At 30.3% G+C, this 20,431-nt stretch overlaps 1 protein-coding gene across 3 annotated transcripts in view; it reads left to right on the top strand.

Moving 5' to 3' along the window:
• LOC129959499 (rho GTPase-activating protein 7-like) overlaps nt 1–20,431 on the top strand; it is a 328,073-nt gene that overhangs the window by 67,683 nt on the left and 239,959 nt on the right. Inside the window, exon 3 of one of the 3 annotated variants that reach the window (XM_056072353.1) lies at nt 15,719–15,820. The exons of the other annotated variants lie outside the window; for them this stretch is intronic. The gene's annotated coding sequence lies outside the window, so the exon portion shown is untranslated. The remainder of the gene's footprint in view (nt 1–15,718; nt 15,821–20,431) is intronic. 3 annotated transcript variants of the gene reach the window in all.

The raw sequence follows: 20,431 nt of genomic DNA on the forward strand, positions 1-20,431 counted from the left end.
AGCATATTTTTCTTGTTTTATTCATTATCTTTGATTCATTTAGAATTCTGATTCATTTTTATTTATATTTAATGTTCAGTTTAAACTATATCGATTAATCATCACTCAGCTTAAATTTAAATCGTGATTTTTTGAAGAGATTCACTGAAAGTTATTTAGTTTGAATTCAAGTTTCAATGAGAGATTCAAATGACGGATCTTCTATATAAGAATCTTCTAAAATGCGGTTTTTTTCTTTCGAAAGGACAATCAGTCTATTTCTATGATCAATAAGTTTCCAATGTACAAAAATGTAGTATTGAATGAGAATGCGTATTCCACATAATCACTGTTTGAAGGAGATTTTATTACAAGGAAGTATATCTGATCATTCTTTGAATTTCTAGTAATAAATAAAATTACCTTTGAAATAAGTTAACTTTAGATCTTTTTTATGAACTTTTATTGATTATACAGTGGCTTAATTTTAAGTTCTGATTATCAGCCCAGAAAAATCCATAAAACTCCTCCTATTTCCAGTTTCCCTGTAGTTAATCACGGCACATAATGCTTCTCATGAAAGTAATGTTTTTATGAAGAGATGCGTGACTCTGCAGTAAAGCAACCCGGCCTTTCACTGACATTAGTTTTCTTGCTCAAGGGCATGCTTGTCACGTCTCCAGAGCGTTAACGGTATTGGACCCACCCCCCTCTTCCTTTAGACATGCCTGTTTCGGTATGGCGTAAAAGTAGTAGCAGCTTCCCTATCTATTAGAAACGATATGTTAATGAGAAAGCAAATATTTTCTTTTTTTGTCATTAACCGCTTTACTGGTCTTTCTTTTAATATCTATATGAATCTCGTTAAGCGAAGGTTCCAAGTGCAGGTTCGCGATGATTGCTGTTATTAGTTGTGGGTAATAAGGTTGTAGAAAAACCTTTAAAAGAGTTCTCTGTAAAAATAAAGAATAAAGAATATACAGGAACGATTTTCTTTAAGGACACAAATAAAGGAATATCCTTAGGAGAATATAATAAGTTACAAAAATATAAAGGTTTCTTCTATTCAGTGGCTGAAGTTATGGTGCTATTTGAATAGGAGAGGATCATCTGTCATTCAATAAATGTTTTTATTAGCATTTTTATTCTTAATATTGCATGAAAAAATTAACTATCGTCTCGTGTTGTTTGCATTTTTATCAGTATAAATAACATCATTTCTGGTTCCAACATTCATTAATGTTCAAGATTTATTTTTGTTTATAAATAAATAAATAGTAATCAAACAAAAATCTTAAAAATGTAAAATAACAAACAAACAGGAAAGGTACCATAGAGTATTATTCATTAGAAGAGTTCTTATTTGTAATATCCATATTTATGCATTTCCTTATTGTTATTATCTAATATAGTAAGTCGAAGGAAGAGAAAAGCGAGAAGAATTTATAGTGTATGGAAACAAAGCTTGGAAATTCTTCCTAAGTATAAGAGAATATATAACCAGACTGAATTTTAACTGGATATGTGCAATGTGTACACTTAGCACAGAACCTAGAATATGGGTGAAGATCTTAGAATACTGATGCACAATTGTTCTATATAGTCAAATATTAGCTGATAAAATATTGCTGATAGAATATTCCAATAATATAAATGAAGTTATTACCTGTGCTTCATTCATACAAAAAACACAAGAGATAAAAACACAAAGTTATGTCCATTTGGCATACATAAAAGTAGCATTTTCCTGTTTTTATTTCTTTCAAATGGCTTTTAAGTCCTCTGTCTTTCCTTTTCCTAAACATGCTCATTTTATGAAAGCATGTCTGGATTTTAACAAAAGTCTTTTGAAACTCAAAATTAAATTTAAAAAAAGTTAATAATATTTCATTTTAATTGCGGATTGAGTAACGTGACAGCTTATAGGAGAATATAGAGGTTATTCATTTAGAAATACGAAAAAGTGAAGGAAATATAAAGGATTTTATGTTCTTTGAACGTCACTTGAAAGCTATTAAGAATTAGGACCTTACTATATTACAGAAAGAAACAAATACATTCTGAGTGAAAATACCTTGTTATAAATTCTTTTAACTAACGCAATTATTTAAAACTAATTATTAAAATTTTGAAAACTCTACACTTTTTAAATAAATTTCTAGTTATTTTTATGAAACCTAAGCCATTGTTTAAGTGTTAATGCAGAAAAATTGCTAATAAATAAATTTTGCCTTTTATTTTATTAGGCATTACTTACGAGTAACTTTATTTTTTGTTTCAAAATTTCTGATGTTTTAGGCTTTCCTAAATTAAACGTTCAGTATATAAAGGAATTACCTGAGGAAAATGTTTACTTTCGGTTAAAAGGCAAAATTGCGATAGAGATTTGAACCTTCGAATTCAATTTTAAAAAAAATCCTTTCCTAAAAGACAGTACATTGTTTATATCGTGTAGAATTCGAATAGAAGCTATTTCAATCATCTTAAAAGTTAAAAAAATGTCTTGTATATTTTCGTAAAGGACAACTGATAATTAGAACGTCCTTTCATGTGCGAATATGAGGTGAAGCATTTTACTTCTTAAAATATTATTGGGTTAACTGGATTCGAAATGTAAATGGATTTAGCGAACAAATTTTTCGAAAGTCTTCTGAATTGAGAATTGTCAAGAGATTCCTTGCCTTTTATATTTTAATTGTAGTTCTCCACCCCACCCCCTCCCATTTCCTCTCATGTCTTTTCCATTGTTGGTGTATTTAATTTAGAATTTAAAAATATATAAATTTCTCATATGGAGTAGATATTTTTGCCATAATTATTTTGTCACATTGGAGACTTCAAAATAAATTCCCTTATGTTCAACTAATTCTCACCGAATTTCTTCTATTTACTTCCAAATTTATTTTGTTAAGGGGAAAAACTCCATTTTATTTTCAAGTAAACTTAATTCTTTTATCATTCTTCAAAAATCAAGAATGATAAAGAGGGGAAAAACCATGCATCCATTACTACAGGAATGTTGTAATTTTATTATTGCTGGTTTTATTTTTCTTCCAATCAAAACGTAAATAAATAATTGATAACCCTAATATGTCTGCTTTCATTTCACCTCTTTGTTTATGGTCTTTTTTTCGGGCCTGTTCATAGTCTCGAAGAGTATATTTGGTTTTTTATATACAGGATGAGAGATTTCTGGATATGAGAATCCTTGGGAATGAACAAATTCTTCAGAAAAGGTTTTTTCAAAAGATGCTCCGTAAATTAGATTGGAAAATTTGTTCTATAATAATTTTTCCATGTGCTATAAAACGAAATGTTTATTCAACATATTTTAATCGTCATAATGAAACAAGAGTATCACGAAGTATCATATTAGGTGCTATAAATATCTAACATTCGATATCTTCCCCTTACCAGAAGTTTGAAAAACAATCAAAATTTATATAGAAATGGAATAAAGAATGAAATGAAATCAGAAAAAATTTACTGATGTTGAGGAGAAATTAACGTATAAACCCCTTTTTTGCATATCGTTAAAAAACCAGGCTTTGATTTTCTTCCATATTCATTATTGTTTTCTGTATTGAAGCGAATATTAAATTTGGTATTTTTTCTTATCGTATTCTCTGGTTATTTTGTTTTCATTTGTGAGATTATTACTTTGTATTGTACCGTCCAAACAGAAAAAAATAATAAATAAAAATAAATGAATGATAAAATACAACAGCCCGATCAGAAGAAATATTCTTTTGAGAGTTTTTCCACTTTTCACTCTCTTTGTCAGAATCAAATGCTTGTTTATAAATTTTTGCGGGAAAAACGCAAACATTCCTGAAATTCTGCTAATAGTCAGACTTCACATTGAAGTAAACTTTAGAAAGCAAGTATCGTTATTTTTTCTATTTACAAGTCGGGTCAGAAAACATGATCGATATTGTTTGGATGCATATGTATAAGATAAATTATAGTTTAATTTAATGCGGTAATTCAACACTAGTTTCTGATGCTTTCAGAGGTTGTGCGTTTAATTCTTTCTGTGAAAAATATTATTCCCCTTGTCTCCGAATCGGCGTTATAAATAAAAAAGTATATCTCCACATTTTTAAGACTCATAAATCTGCTACTGCGCTTCCAGCTGCTTTAGTGCTATCTCTTCCTCTGTTGTTTCCATTCGTGGCATCATCTGTACGTGTTACTTTTTAAAAGAAGATTTTAATTTCTTGAATAAAAATTATTTTAAGGCTTAGTTATAAGACAGCTTAATAAGATTTTTTAAAACTAATATGGGAAGGATGGATAATTCTTACTTTATTATTTTAGAACAAACATATGGACTTCTTATTTTTCCAACTATTTCTGAAAGAAGAAATTGTTTGAATAGGATTTCCAAAACTTTCTTCTCCCAAATTTTAATTTTAATTAATTTATTTTTTGCTCCTACCTTCTTAAAACGTTTCTTTATTTCTATTCTTACGTCATATTTCCTTCTAGAATACATTTCCATTTCCCCCCGTCACCCTTCGCTTGATTGTGATATATTCTACAAATCTTTTTTCTTCTTTTTTTTTTTCCCTTCCCTCCTTTTCCCCTCTTTCCATTGCTCTATGTTCTTGTTCACCATTTATCTTTTTAGGGCGGCGAAAAAAAATGACGCTTGTATGAAGAGAAGAGGGGGGGGGGGGAGGACTGATTTCATTTTTCTAATCAAACAGGAATTGATTTTCTGTCGCATCCCCCACCCCTGCATTAAAACCTCATCTGCTAAAATCAAGTAAACAGATATATTTTATTTAAAGAATTTGTTTAATACGTTTTAAGTTTTTTTAAAAGTGTTTTCGAATTTTTTTCACTGTGCATTTTTATTCGTATTCGACAAATATTGAATGCGAATGTTAATATTCATTTACAAAGAAAGAACTAAATTTGAAAAAATCAGTTCTGGGTGAGATATGGTATATTAATATAATGCGTTTAGGGTATTCGCCCATTAATATGTAAAAACGCAATAACCTGCAAATTCAGAGAAAATAACATTTTCGGCATAGCTTGTCGCTGCTGATTCAAATTTAATTATCTATAGTATTTAGTTCATTGGAAAACATTATGTTAACTGGCGAACAGGTGGCATTGCGAATTAATATTCACAATATTCGTGTAACTTTCTAATCTCTCTTTCCTTCTGTTAGTATTATTATTCTCCTCCCCCCTTTTTCTATTACATTGTTGTATTTTTAATAAAACTAAAAAAAAAAAAAATCCTTTCTTTTTATGTTAATATTGTTTTTCGAATTGTTATGTGAAATTTTCCCTCGAATTTGAAAGGTTGTTATTATTCATTATATTAGAAGGTAACTGAAATGTAATGGATTCCATTATGGTTATTAATGTCACACTAATTCTACTTTCCATAGTAAAACTGTATCTAACTCGATATTTTCTTGATCTACCTACTGAACCTTTTAAACGTATTAAATTCTTAAACCATTCCTTCCATAGTTTATCGAGTTATAGATCTTTTTAGTGCACGCAGGAAAATATATTGTCAAAAGAATCTTAACAAAATAAATAAAAAAAAAAATAAAAAAATAACATTATTTTACTGAAATAATTCAAAAAGAGGTGAAGTTGTTGATTGGCGTAGAGCAATTGAATAGTTAAATTCTCTATCAAATTTTCACTGGTCAGAAATTGTTCTATGCGAGCCTACAATTTAAGAAGCTCTGTCTGTAGAAAATGAATCTAGATGCCATATTATTTACCAGGAAGAGTGTCACAGTGAGGTACTTGGATAACCAAAAGACTATATATTTCTCAACTATATATTTTTATGTCATTTCATAAATTTTTCCTAAAATGTTCCAAATCAAGGTTTTTTTTTATATCAGTATAAAAGAGTTGAACAGAAGAACAAATTCTCAAATCTTCACGACTCCAAAATTTCTGCGAATGATGGGATCGCGACCCATAGTTCACGAAGCTCCGACTATAAAACATTCTTCTCTATCCGGTGTTATCTACCAGGAAGAGTGCCACAGCTCGGTGATAATGTGGCCGGATGTGACAAAATCTACAACCCTGAAAGTGAGGGAGGGGAAGAAAAAAATGACCCCATCATTTTTTTTAATATCCGCCTCCTAATTCGACATCTGTTGCCTATTATGAGGCAACTAATTATGTATTATTTCTCTCCCACTGCTGTTTGACAGGTTTTCTGTTTGACTTGGTACTCCAGTACCGAAGTTCTGTATTATGAACTGCATTAATGAATTCATTCATTTCAATACCTAAATGAGGCTCTTCCGTTCTACTTATTGAAGGATGTAATAAGGAAATTATTTATTAATTTTTTTCCTCCTCATTTTTTCCAAATGTCATTATAAAATAAGAGTTTTCGACCGATAATGGATCAGCATGATTCAAGTGCATTGTTAAAATGAACTCTTGATTCGTATGGAATTTAAAGTGTTTTTTCCCCCCTTATTAGAGTTTTTCCCTGAAAATTTTGCTTTTTTTCTTTTACATTGTGCAAATAGTTCGACTGGAAATAATCAAAATCCTTTTATTAAGTGTAAAATATTGTTTGTATTAATGAGCTATTTACACCAATTTTTTCGTGTTAAGAATGATAAGATCATACTTCGTTATAACTTTTTAATTCTAAATATAGTTATTATGTGCGTAAAACATATGTAGTTTGCTTCAACATAAATTTAAATATTTATTGTACGAAACTAAGATGAACTAAAAGATGGAATATATATATATACATTGCAAAAGAAAAGAATGGAAAGAAAAGTGTTTAATCTACCAATTGCAACCACATTTTTGTCCCTTTTTATAATTTTTTTCTTGGGGTTGGTTGTGGAAGTGTGATTTCATCATGCTTTTTAGAGTTAGTAAGCGCAGATTATTTGAAACAAAAATCGTTATTAAATTAAATATCTTTCTCAAAAGTAAATTTAGTTCTTTATTTGTAACGTCATATTTCAACATTTTCCCATTTGCAATAATTTTTCAAGTGAAGAACATTTTTTTCACTTTCACTTTTCCTCGAAAACTTGTCGCTCCCACCAAAATTGAAAAATAAATAAGAAACCTTGTATAAAATTGTCAATAAGCGTATGAATTATTTAATAATAAAGATATATTAAAGTAATACTTCCTGGTCTATTCGTTGCTCACTTTTTTAAAATCTTAAATAATTTTCGTAATTCGTGGATGAACATTTTTGGAGATCTCTTGTATTTTGAGTAGTTATTTTGGTCTTCATCAAATCCAATTCCTTATACTTAGTAAAGTTCGATATAATTTTTTTTTGAACTGACATCTCATATCTACCCGATCCTTGCCATTATAAATTTACTAATTATCTATTTTGTTTCATTTTCGATTCCTCTTTGAATAGATGTGTTTTCCTTTTAAAGTTCCAAAGAAATTACATAACGGGGCAGGAGAAGAGATGCAAGTAATGTAGAAATTGTAATTTTCTTTTTCATCTATACAAACAGTGCTTAATTTGTGGGACGCCATCTGAAGCGTTTTAAACTGTGTATCGAAACATTACTTCCAGTCTTCAAATGTTTTAGTATTTGTGAGCAAGAAATGCTAAGAAAATCAACCTGATATGAATGATTTTAGTGAGGATTACTGTATGACTATTTTAAATTGATTTTCTTGCTGTTGATAATTGGTTAAATGTTTCATTTTTTAAAATTTATTTTGAAGTTTGAAGATCGCGAACCTTTTCATTTTTCCTGAAAAAAGCTTGCAAGTAAAAAGAATTTAAAAGAGACCTGGTTTATAAATCGATTTAATATTCGTGGATTTAATAATATATTCTCTTAAGCTTTTTTGGTCATTCATTCTTTTAGACTTCTACATATTTTTTATTGATTCATTTCTTGCAAATAAAGGAAAACATTGTGAAGCTTGTGTCGTGTAATGTTTTAGTTCCGACTGTCCTTAGCAGCAGTTTTAGCTTTCAAAATCCGCATTGTAAGAAGCATTCCGTTGCGGGGTGGAGGCATGACATTCTCAACTGTTTTGAATGGAATGTCAAGAAACTCGAAAGCAGGCCAGCCATGAATGGTAAACTATTGTTGAGAATTTTTGTAGGTGTCTGAGGGGTTCTACCACGATCTATTCAGATGTTGAAAAAGGATGACCGAGCAGTTAATTTGCGTCGGAGCTTTTGTCGAAGAAAAGGTCTCTAGAGTTAAAGTGCCTTACAAAGGTACCGCAAAGCCTGGAGAGGGTCTTTTATAATTTCCATTGAACAAGATTCAGAGAGAAACCTGAGGCCTTTCTTATTAGCCTGGCATGACATTCACGAAGAGTCACGGAGAGTAAATGGGCAGAAGCGTTTTTTTTTCGTAAGAGGAATGGGAGAAAAATCTGCCACTTAAAATTGCTGCATCGTGTAAATGGTCTTTTATACCTTTACGTGAGATTGCTACTTGTATTGTGCCTGTTTCGTACCCTTTTATTTCTTTAGTCTAGCAATTCAGTTTAAAGACTGATGAGATTTTGTTTATTTTTAAAAACGAAATTTGAAGTTTCAGTGAATTTTGTAATAAGAGAGCAGTTTGCACATTAAATTTGATATTTTTTTTCTCCTCTTATTCTATTGTGCTATAAAAATCGATTATTTTTTTCTTAACTCCACGTTAAGAAAAAAATTCGATTTAGGAAAATTCACTTTAGGAAATGCAATGCAAAAGAAAAAACTTCTGCTGTTTCTGAGATTATTCAAAAATTCTGACAAGAAGTTATTCTAAAGGTTATATATATATATATGTATATCAATTGTAATAAAATAATTTTATTTTGTTTAGCTACCAAGAAATAAAAGATAGTTCAGATATAAATAGTTGATAGTTGTAATTATAATCGAAACTCAGACATTTTAATGCAGAGGGGAGAATTTTCAAATGAAGATAAATTGTTTTAATGTTTTTTTTTTTGTTTCAAAATTTATTTTATTCAATACAGGGTTCCCACTTACTTACATGTGCTTTACAAGTAAATATGTAGATTACATGTAAGTACATGTAAAATTGGAACAATTTTTTAATTGGTCGCAAAATATATTTGTAGCTGAGATGGGGTCGTGATAAATTGTTTTAATGTTTTTTTTGTTTTGTTTTGTTTTTGTTTCAAAATTTATTTTATTCAATACAGACTTCCCACTTACTTACATGTGCTTTACAAGTAAATATGTAGATTACATGTATGTACATGTAAAATTGAAGCAATTTTTTTATTGGTCGCAAAATATATTTGTAGCTGAAATGGTTTCGTGATTTGAAATAGTTTAAGAATCCCTAATCCTAAGTGTCTGCGATGTCTAAATATTTTGCGTATTCTACTGCGTTGCCATTCAAGGATTACGAAAAAAAATTCTTATTTCTAGTATTCACGAAATAAGGTAATAAAATTACATTTTATTTTGTTTTTAGAGTATCTCGCACACTGTCTGCTCATTACACATAATCTAATGTAGCGTATTATGCTATTATTATTCATTAAATGGCTTATAATTAGAATTAATACATTATTTTGATGAATATGGAATGCCAGTATGTGTAGGAAGGATTACCTCCCTCGATCTTATTTTTGACTTTATTATTACTCTAAATCGAGGTTTTTTAAACTATACCCCCACCGCTAGTAGAATCGTGCATATGAAATTTTAAATCCCGAAAATATCCGCAACTTGTAATTATGATAAATTCTTTTATATTAGTAAATAAAAGTAAGAAATCCATTCTGAATTGAAATCCATTGCAGATTTACGAATGAATGTGTTTTATGAAAATTTTCCTTGCTAATCTTTAGTTAATTATCCGTTTCTTGCTTTTGTTTTCATACTTATAGGTATAACTGGGGTCATGAAATAATCTTTTGTGTAAGAATAGACTGCGGAATAATTAGCAATCGTAATGGAGTGTCGAGTGGAAAAAATTTAAGAATCCTTGTTCTATATAATGCTAGCTGTGCATGTGGGAAAATGTAGCATTCGACAATTTTCAATGGCAGTAGTTGTATATGCTTCCAGCTGTACACGTTAAGCCGATTTGATAGCAGGATTCCAGTCTTTTAGTGTTCCTTTAGTTTGTTTTTATCTACTTACTGTTTATTCAGCGGCACGTATAGTTATTAGATTCCTAATCAGTGTTTCAGAGTTTAAAAATTCACGTAAGAAACTTGAAAGCTTTATTTTATTTTAGACAAGTGATGAAATGTTCAATTTTGGTATCTGCCAATCTGAATATACAAGATACTTTCACTGGTGATTCCGAATAAAATGAGAGAAAACTGATATGGTCTTCTATAGATATCTTTATTTTTAATTAATTGTACTCTTTTACCTGAGAGCATAGATTTCTGTTACTTACAGGCAAAGAATTCTGACACAGAAATAATAAAATTATTAATTTAAACTCATTCTTCTTATAAATAATTTATTTTCATTGTCATTATAAAGTACCAATACAAAACTAACGCATTTGCTTACATGATTTGTGCCAGCGACTCGAATCATTTGTCTAATTTGCCCATCTTTGATGTTTCTTACCTATTGTAAAGAAAGGATAATTTAATTAGATAGTCAGTATGTAAATTAAACAGTAAATATGAATCACAGGCTAGTCATGCTCCAGTCAATATGATAAAAAGCTTTTTTTTCCCTTCCCCGAATTCTTTTCTTATTAACCTTTAGTAGAAAAAGACAAAAAATTAAAAATACATTTCTTATCATTTTCCGATACAGGTCTTATTTCTGAATGAGAATTAATTTGAAATCTTTTTTTTTTTTTTTGTTCAATATTTATAACAGGGCTTCTTAAATTATGTGTTCCGACCTCGAGAGATGTTGCGTCTGTGAAAATCAAATACGTGAAAGAATTGATAGTAAATGATTTTCTCAGATTTTGCAGTATTGCCATTTCATTTCCGAATAATTTGGAGAAACTATTTTCATTTAAAATAATGAAAATATTTAGCTAAATTTCTTTTGATTTACCGTTCACTAATGCCGAATTTTTTATTTTTTTCCCTCTTAACTTACATGTGCTTTGCAAGTAAGTATATAGATTACAAGTACATGTAAAATTGGGGAAAAAAAATATTGGTCGTAAAATATATTTGTAGCTTAAATGGGGTCGTGATTTGAAATATTTCAAGAATCCCTAATCTTAAATGTCTGCGATGTCTAAATATTGTGCGTATTCTACTGCGTTGCGCTTCAAGGATTACGAAAAAGAATTCTTACTTTTTGTATTCACGAAATAAGGTAATAAAATTACATTTTATTTTGTTTTTAAAACATCTCGCGCACTGTCTGCTCATTACCACATAATCTATAAGCTAATCTAATCTATAATAATCCAAAACATAAGCGCAATGTATCTGTGGGAAGAATTGTGTTACCCACTAGGTGAGGAAATAAAGAATCTGTTTAAAAGAGTCGCTGTAGGCCATACTTTTGTTTCAGATAAATTAAAGCTACATTCCTTCGTTCACGACATCTCAAGGTACATATGCTGTAAAGAAAAAAGAAAATGACGTTTTTGACCTTGAGAAAAGTACTTGCATTTGCTCCTCTCGTAGGCGGCGTGCATTGGTAACTGGTTGACCATTTTTAGAGGAAAATGAGCTCGTCGATTCTCCTCCGTTCAATTGTCGCCTTTTTTTTTTGCTTTTGGGTACAACACATTAGTTTCTTAATTATAATATCATTTTTACCGGCTATTGGTAATGATACCAAAATTAATTCTCTTGCATTGGGCTGCAGAAGTGGAAGATTCTCTATCGCCCATCTTGTACATATGCATTTAAAAAAATATGAATAGATCGTCACGTTAAATGATACGCATATCTCCTGGAATTTATGAAATCCGTGATCCGAATTCGACGGTTTCGGATCACGGCTGCAAAATGCTTTCATGTTTTTGTGATTTTCTATGACTTTTGTGATTATAATGTTAGACAATCTGCTTCATCTTAGATGCTTTATGGTCAGAGAATTTTCCCTGAACAATCGTCAACAAGGTTTAATTATAGGGATATAATTTTGTTTGTTCAGCGTTGTTGTCTAAAGTACCTGAAGTATGCTAAGAATGAAAGAGCCCGGACAAAAAGAAGCATGCATTGTATGTATGTCTTAATCATTAAGATTTTTCTTTTTTATGTTTTTTATCTTTGTTTTTCTAAATTTTAAAGAAATTCTGAATAATGTTTGTCTAAATGAAAGGTTAATCTTACATGACTTACTTTTCATTTAACCTATCATACGTTTAAAATAAAGCATATGTTCATTTTGCTAGGTATTCTGAATTGAAATTGATAATTGCTTCCTTTCTTTACTATGAATATCCGATGTCGGTTTGGTGACAATTATATTGATCGTCCTTTTTAAAGATCAAGCACAGTTTTTACTTTATTTCGTCAGAAACAGAATATTTCTTCGAGCTTGAAATTTCAGACATTAAAAATATTCCAAGGTTTTATAGAAGAATAAATTTAGAGAATTTTGTTTCCAAGAGTTGGGTATCATTTTCTGATGGACGTTAAGTTTTTCATTTTAGCCGTTTCAGTTATGAAACTATTCATTCTGAAGTATCTAATGCTTAAATACAAACTAGAAATATAGTTCAGAGGTATCCATTCGTTATTAAAATTTCAGCAAATTCCTTAATCACATTTTAACCTATCAGTTGTTTTCGAAGTCCATGGTACGTTATGACGATTCTGTGCAACTTACCCAGGTATGTCGCTAGAATTCTATTCATGTAATTTTATCTAGCTATCTGAGTGCATGGTAAACATTATGAAAATCGCTAGGTATAGTAGCATTTCCGAGAGTTGAAAGACTGACATGGTAAACTTTCCAAAACATTTAAACAAAATTGAATTTGGTCAAATGACATTCTACGCATTGAAAATCGATGAATAACTATTGCGGTCAGTTTCCGAAAACAAGAAGTTACTCCCATCCTAAGCATAATCTTTTTTAGATGTACATATATTGTTTCATAATAATAATACGAGATTGCGTTTTTTGTCATTGTATTTTTTTTTCTGTTTATTGTGTTTTGATCTGTGTGTCAAGTTACTGCTTGAAGAGTACATCCTCTACTCCAGACATAGTAAATATTTATGTTTGGAAGTTCCATCAAGAGGATAACTTTGAATGACAGGATGGTTAAAAATATTTTGAATAATAACAAAAAGAAGTTATTCACAAAAAGAAATTAAACGCTCATGAATATTAATTATATGATATTTAATTCTTGCTTTCCTTTCGTAGTACTTTTATTTTATACGACGTTTTTAGCTTTTTTTTAAAGAATCTAATGCGGAAGACAGATTGTTTTGTCGTTACTTGTCACTTCAAGGTCATAGAGAATTTAACCATTTCTTTAGGGAAAATGAGTGGATCGTAGGTGAATTTTTGTTTTCCTCCGGTGAAATTATTGCACTGGTAAAGGAAATTTTCGTGTTGTTTCTTAACAAATAGCATTATTCACATTTCTTATTTCCCTGCATAAGATGTATAAAAAGAGAAATCATTATAATCGTCAAGCAAATTTTGATAAATCGCCATGTCTTATCCCGTCTGGAGACCAAAAAATACGTTTTTGGAATAATATCTGTCTGTATGTGAGCACGATAGCGATCAAAATCCGTGTAACGGAAGTCTTATCTGTTCCGTGCATGAGAATACGATAGCTCAAAAATGAAAGGAAGAGGATGTATGAATTAGGTACATAGTTTTATCATCAGAATTGCAAATGTTTATTAAATTTTTAATCAAATCTGTGTGCGAGATGATCAGTATTCATTCATGTGTATTTGAACTCAGAAAAGTATCTATTAAACATTTTTTTTTATTGTACTACAAAATCCTTCATATTATGCAGTACACGTGGAAATCGAATGGGAGGAGGGTTTCCGATTGCAGGTTTTGCCTTGACCTTCGAAGGTATAGTCTCTCCCATCCCACAGCCTGCAATACTTTCAGAGAATGCAGACTGTAAAGAAAAGTGAAAAGAAGGCGCTATAGTTAACACTCCCACTCGTTTTTTTTTTTTTTCCGCATTCAGGAAAAATGCTTTATTTATGCGTTTTTGGTCAACTTTCGTGCAGTTCTTTTCTTATAGTTAAACATTCTATTTCTAAGTTTATGTAAATAAAGGGGGTCGACCAGACAATTCTTAAAGAAATGAACCATTTGTATCTCGATTTTATCAAGATTTAATTCTAAACTGCAAGTTAAGGAGTTAACATGCTAATAGATTCATTTATACAAGTCACCGGTCTACTAGATCTTAAAGCGAATACTTATAAAATGCTGTCGGAACGTAAATATTGTGCGAGTAAATTTTTTTCTCATATTAATTCTGTAAATTTCTATATGAACTCTATTCCTAGTATTTTTGACACACAAAAATGTTGGCTCATTAATTTTTTTAAATTTGTGAATGCATTAAAAGATGTAAAAATATTAGCAAAATAAATTTAAATTTATTGCCTTAGTTTTCAGTAAAAAATATTTGAAAGTTTTTGTAATAAACTAAATTCCTTTAACAGTCAGATAAGACTAAGTGGTACCTGAAACTCGATCTTTTTTATTTTTTCAAAAGAAATTAGTTTAGAAAAACTTTAGAAAAATTAATTAGAATTTTTTTTCTAAACAGTAAGGTCCATTGAAATATGCGCATTATATTAGGCTGTTCATGATTTAAAATTTCAATTGCGTAACTGTTATATTTGCCTGGTAAGATTGCACTAGATGAGTATTTTCAAGTAAAATCTAGAAAGCATTATCATAACCAACCTATAATAAATTATCTCTTCATCTTATCTACTAAACGCAGTTCCGCGTTGCAACTCACCAAACACAAAAAAATAAGGCTCTTTAGCCGGTTGATTTTTTTTATGCTTTCTACTCAAGGTAATCGAGCTGTTGGAGTGAAGTTACAAACTTTTGATATATTCAAGATCATTAATAAAAATATGCTATTTCAAGGAAAATAAAATTATATAATTTAAACAATATACTGATGCAATAAATTCTCGATTTTTAGTGATCTTCCGTAATCAAAATCTTTAGTCACAGGCTTCAAAAAAATATAGGTTTTACTGCACATACAAAACAAATTATCTTTTTTTTTTATTACTGTGGAATGTAAAACAAACATACTTGTAATCTACTGTTTATAAAATCATAATTGTATATGAAATAAAAAAAACATTAAAAAATCTAAAAAGATAAATAAATAAAATCGAAATTGTTTAAAAGCTTTTTTTTGTTTATAGTTGTTTTCCCCTTCTTTCCAGAATTACCCGTGGAATTCGCTTATCTGTTGTTACTTTACTACCTAATTTGGTGGATAATCGGCAGTTATTGTACTGAGTTACAACATCTGGCTGTTTTCTTTTACGAATTTGTTTCATTTTGGAATGACCGAATTAAAAATTCCTACAGAATATGAATCTCAGCTGCCCTTCCTCATTTTACAAAAATATGATTTTTGTCTTGAGAGGTTTTCTTTTTAAAAACATTTATAGTATAAGTTATGCTTTGCGAGTCTAGATAACTTTAAGCTTCACTTTGTTGAAAGAGGCTCCTAAATTTCTTAATATAAGAGTACTTGCTAGCCTTTTCTTTTCATGAAATTCATAGGTATGGAGGGAGATAACGAACTCGACGTTTTGAATCATTTTTTTTTTCTAGATTTTCCTGATGTGCCACGATTTGATCGAATGAGGCATTCCTACCGCACACCGAAAAAAGGGAGGGAGATATCAAACTGTGCTGCTCAAGTAACATGCCCTCGTATGTGTTGGTCATTCATCTTTCGCCGCGCTCTACAAATTGAATGAAAACTGTTAACAAGTGTTCTTAATTCATTGTGTCTGGAAGTCAATCGCTGATTTTTTTTTTTTTTTTTTTTTTTTTAATGTGGAGTCACGTATTTTTTACAATCTCCTCACTCAGTCGGCTGAATCTTTGGTTTTGAGGGTCATCTTTAAAAATTATGCTTTAAAGTAAAAGTAATAATGGAATGTGTCCGATATTTTGTGTACTTTTCAGGGTCTTTCGGTAACTGAAACATATTCGATATCAAAACTTTAATAACAGTCGTGAGAAATTCTATAGCAATCAAATCAACTGCCTCTTTTCTCTTATCTTCCCAATTAGGTAGCAGCCAATTGCATACGAATGAAATTGACAATTTTGCGGTAATGGCAGAATAAAATGTCAATATTGGTAGTATGTGCAATTCAACATAGGAGCCATTTTTTACATAGACGTCGTTATGAAATTAAGATGCAGTTTCTACGTGTGTTACATAGATACAATAATTTCGAATTGTAAATATTATTGTGTAAATTCTGATGATTTTTTTTTATTAATCTACGGTATAGTTGTGATTTTCATTGCAAATGATTTTTTAAAATATTTTTTCTTTGAATAAGTGATTAACTAATATTAAAGAAAGTCTTGCGGAAGCAAATGACGCTCACATTACATTCAAGTTTTTGAATTCATTGTCTATCGTACAGAAGAAGAAACAAGACATCACTCCATGACGTAAAACGCAGTTAGATGTGTGATGCCATGTCAGGCGACACAGACGTATAACATTTAGGGCCATTCATTTATTATTTGCTATTGCTAATTGCTTTTGACGAAAATTTGTAATTCAAAATACATTTAAATGTGTATATGCGTACATTTAGCATTGGATAAGTAACAGCTCACTTTTCGTAATTTTTGGGATGCATTCCCCCCCCCCCCTCCCCTATAATTTTTGCTTTTTTTCCCCTTCTCATTTCATAACAAGTTCCTTTTTTAAAAATTCTTATAGACGGAGCAAAAATCTGTAATAACTAACATTTATTGCTGCTGTAATAAATACCCACAGACATGTCAACAATTCTGACGCATGTCTGGTTTCTCTCGCTTCTAGTAGCTGTCTATTTAAAAATGCATATCACTAATTCATATTTAAAATCTTAAATCAAATTCATATTTAAAATCTTAAATCAAATTCATATTTAAAATCTTAAATCAAATTCATATTTAAAATCTTAAATCAAATTCATATTTAAAATCTTGAATCAAGTAAGTCTGTTTATTATTTCATCGGGAAAGACTTAAATAGGTGTTAATATCAGCCATTTTGATAAACAGAAATCACAATGTATGGATTATGGATAAAAATATTTATTTGAATTAATCACAATTGTTTATTTTGTAATATATAAAAGCATTTTGTAAGAAAATGTTCCGTATATTAATGCAATTTTTTTATGACAGAAATTCAGTCCTATTTCTCTGTATGCGTTTCAAAAATCATTTTCCTGTCATTGTATTCTTCGATAAGTATTATCTACCTAAAATTATTCATCCGGAGAAAAAAATAATGCTGGGAATTTAAAAAAATAAAGTGCCAAAAAGAAAACTTTCATCTATTACTTGTATTTCATTCATCTGTATAGTTAGAATCTCATCTTTGTTATTACATTACTTATTAGTTTTTTTAAAGCATGAGCACATCATTTTTAGCTTCTCTTCCCACCAATTGAATTGATCTCTGAGCGGCTTCTTTGTTCTTGATAACATGTCCGCCCAGAATGATATAATTAGCTGATTTTATTTTCCATCTGCTGTTATTTCGAATGTGCTGTTTTATTTTTATTTTCTTGAAATAACATTAGAGTCTTAATTGGATTAAAAGATTGTAAAAGCCCGTTTTTGTAGCTAATGAACTTTTGAAAAATATTTTTTTTGGTAATGTTATTGAATTAAATCTTTATAAATTTAATGAGTTTAAAGGTTTTTAGGAATTAATGCAGCTCGAATTGCCAAATTAATGTAAAAACATTATTAAGAATATTTCTTCAATTTTCGTTTTGATATATTATGCTTTACTTCTTGGGACACTTTTCAGGTGGAAAAAATTTCTCAACATCACTTTTATTCGACTTCGAAATTTAAAATAGCGAAAAAAAGCATAAACATTGGAATTACTCGTAAATATTAAGACATTCAGATTAATTTAATTATTATCTTAGCTTTCATATTCTGTTTAGGTAGAAATATATACTAGAGGGAATAATACATGCTGTTTTATATTATACACTATCTACCAATAAGTATTTGGACACCCATACAAATGAGGATATCTACGGTCCTGATCTACGTCACACTTTCTGTACTTAAATGTCTTGTAGGAAACAGCATTAACATTAGTTGCATGCAAGATGCCACAAGATTCAGAGCTGTCTGACATCGAGAAAGGCGTAATTGTTGGATATCATAGTTGGATATCAATCCTTAAGGGACCTATCTAATAAGTTAAACATTCAAAAATCGACAGTGGCTTTTGTGATTAAGATGTGGAAGGTGAGTGGTGATTGTCGGAATATGCTTTGATCCGGCAAACCCATGAAACTAAGATACAAACCGACGAGTGCTATCCAAAGAAATTCGGAAAAACCGACTGAACTGATAGCCCACATACTCCAAGAGTTCCAACCAGCATCCGGAACTGTTTTATCGATAAATACTATCCACAAGAAGGTACATTAGCTTTATTTCTATAGCCGTGTTACCGCCCAGAAGTCTTTGATTACAAAATCCGACCGCACTGCTCGCTTGAGGTGGTGCAAGGCACGTCGTAATTGGACCGTAGATGAGTGGAAACAGATTCTTTGGAGTGATGAATCAAGGTTCAATCTCTACTGGTCGGATGGCAGAGTCTGGGTTTGTCGTATCCATGGAAAACGCCTTTTATCAGAATGCTTTGTGCCTACAGTAAAGTTTGATGGAGGTGGAATTATGGTCTGGGACTCTTGATCCCAGTGCATGGTAAGCTGAACGTCGACTCCTATTCTGTTATTCTAGACAACGATGTGCTTCCTATACAGTGACAATTTTACGAGTTGGATCGCCGAATTAAGAAGTGAAGTAAAAGTCCAAAATATGTGAAAGAACTTACATGTCTTCTCCAAGCCGTTTGGGAGAAAATACTACTGTACATAATTCACGCATGCCCCGGATGGTTAATGCTGTAATTGCCTCAAGTGGAGGTTCTTCCAACTATTGAATATGAATAAATTGTGTTTAACTCATTTATCACTGGTATCCAATTACTTATTGATAGATAAAGTAAATTTATACTGCTGAAAAGCATTATTTCTCCGCTACTAAGGCTCCCATCCTGTAATCCGTACATGCATATACCTCAGATTTTGGGCGGAATTGGGTTTCGAACTTGGAGTCCTCTAGTCTCAAATCCGATATCGTACCACCAGGCTGTATTGGTTTTCATAGCGAAAAAAACTTTGCCAATCTGTTTTGAAACTGCAAAAGGCTTATCTTAAAATAAACCTCGTAATTTTAAGTCACGGTATGATGGCATCTCAACCCGCATTTCCTCTTCAAACTTCCCTCCCTTATTATACTGAGGGTGTTTGACCTGCAATGGTTGATTTAAAATACCCTAAGTCCACTTGCATGACGGATCTTCCGATCCTGAATCAGTATTTGTGATCAGGCCGCCTTGCGTGCATTATATTTTTTTCAGTTTGAAACATTAAAAATATCAGTTTTTCATTATTTTCCGAATATTTTCCCCGGAACTTGTCTGATGCTTTATTCCAAAAAGCATGGAATTTTTGATTCAATGAATATTAATATAATTTTATTCTAATAATAATAATGAATATTAATATAATTTTATTCTAATAATAATAATGAATATTAATATAATTTTATTCTAATAATAATAATGAATATTAATATAATTTTATTCTAATAATAATAATGAATATGCTTAGAACTGTTTTTGTGATTGGTTATTATGAATTGATGCAGATATTTGTATTATTTTATTTTTTAAACATCAAATTTTTATAAAAATTATATGCACCGAATCGAATATTCATAAACTAAATATTCTGAAAACAATTATTAATGAATTGTGGCATACATTTCGAAAAGAAAAAAAAATTGTTTATACTCTACTTGATTATAAATAAAATTCAAATTTTCTCTATACTAATAAATTCTTCCATAATCTGTTTTATATACCTTTAAAAAAAACTAATCGCTGTTTCCTTTCTTAAAATCCTTTTTTTTTTTCAAACAGTATTTGTCCTCATAATCTGTTTCTTCTGTTCGTGCTTTTTTAAATTTGTGTTTGGATTAGATGAATACTTGTTTTTATCTCGATGGGTATTGCTTGTTCCGTTATTTAAATTCATTCATGTCTGAAGTAACAAAAGAAGTCGGTCTAAAGGCTCGAGTTTCCTTCAGACTGGATTTAGTAATGACGAACTGTTTGTTCCATTTCATGGCCACAAAACTGAATGAGTGCGTAAGTGACAACAATTTCAATTTCTTTTTCCTTCGGTTGACTCATAAATAAAGCCCAGA

The sequence above is a fragment of the Argiope bruennichi genome, chromosome X1, assembly GCF_947563725.1.
Source record: "Argiope bruennichi chromosome X1, qqArgBrue1.1, whole genome shotgun sequence".
NCBI lineage: Eukaryota > Metazoa > Arthropoda > Arachnida > Araneae > Araneidae > Argiope > Argiope bruennichi.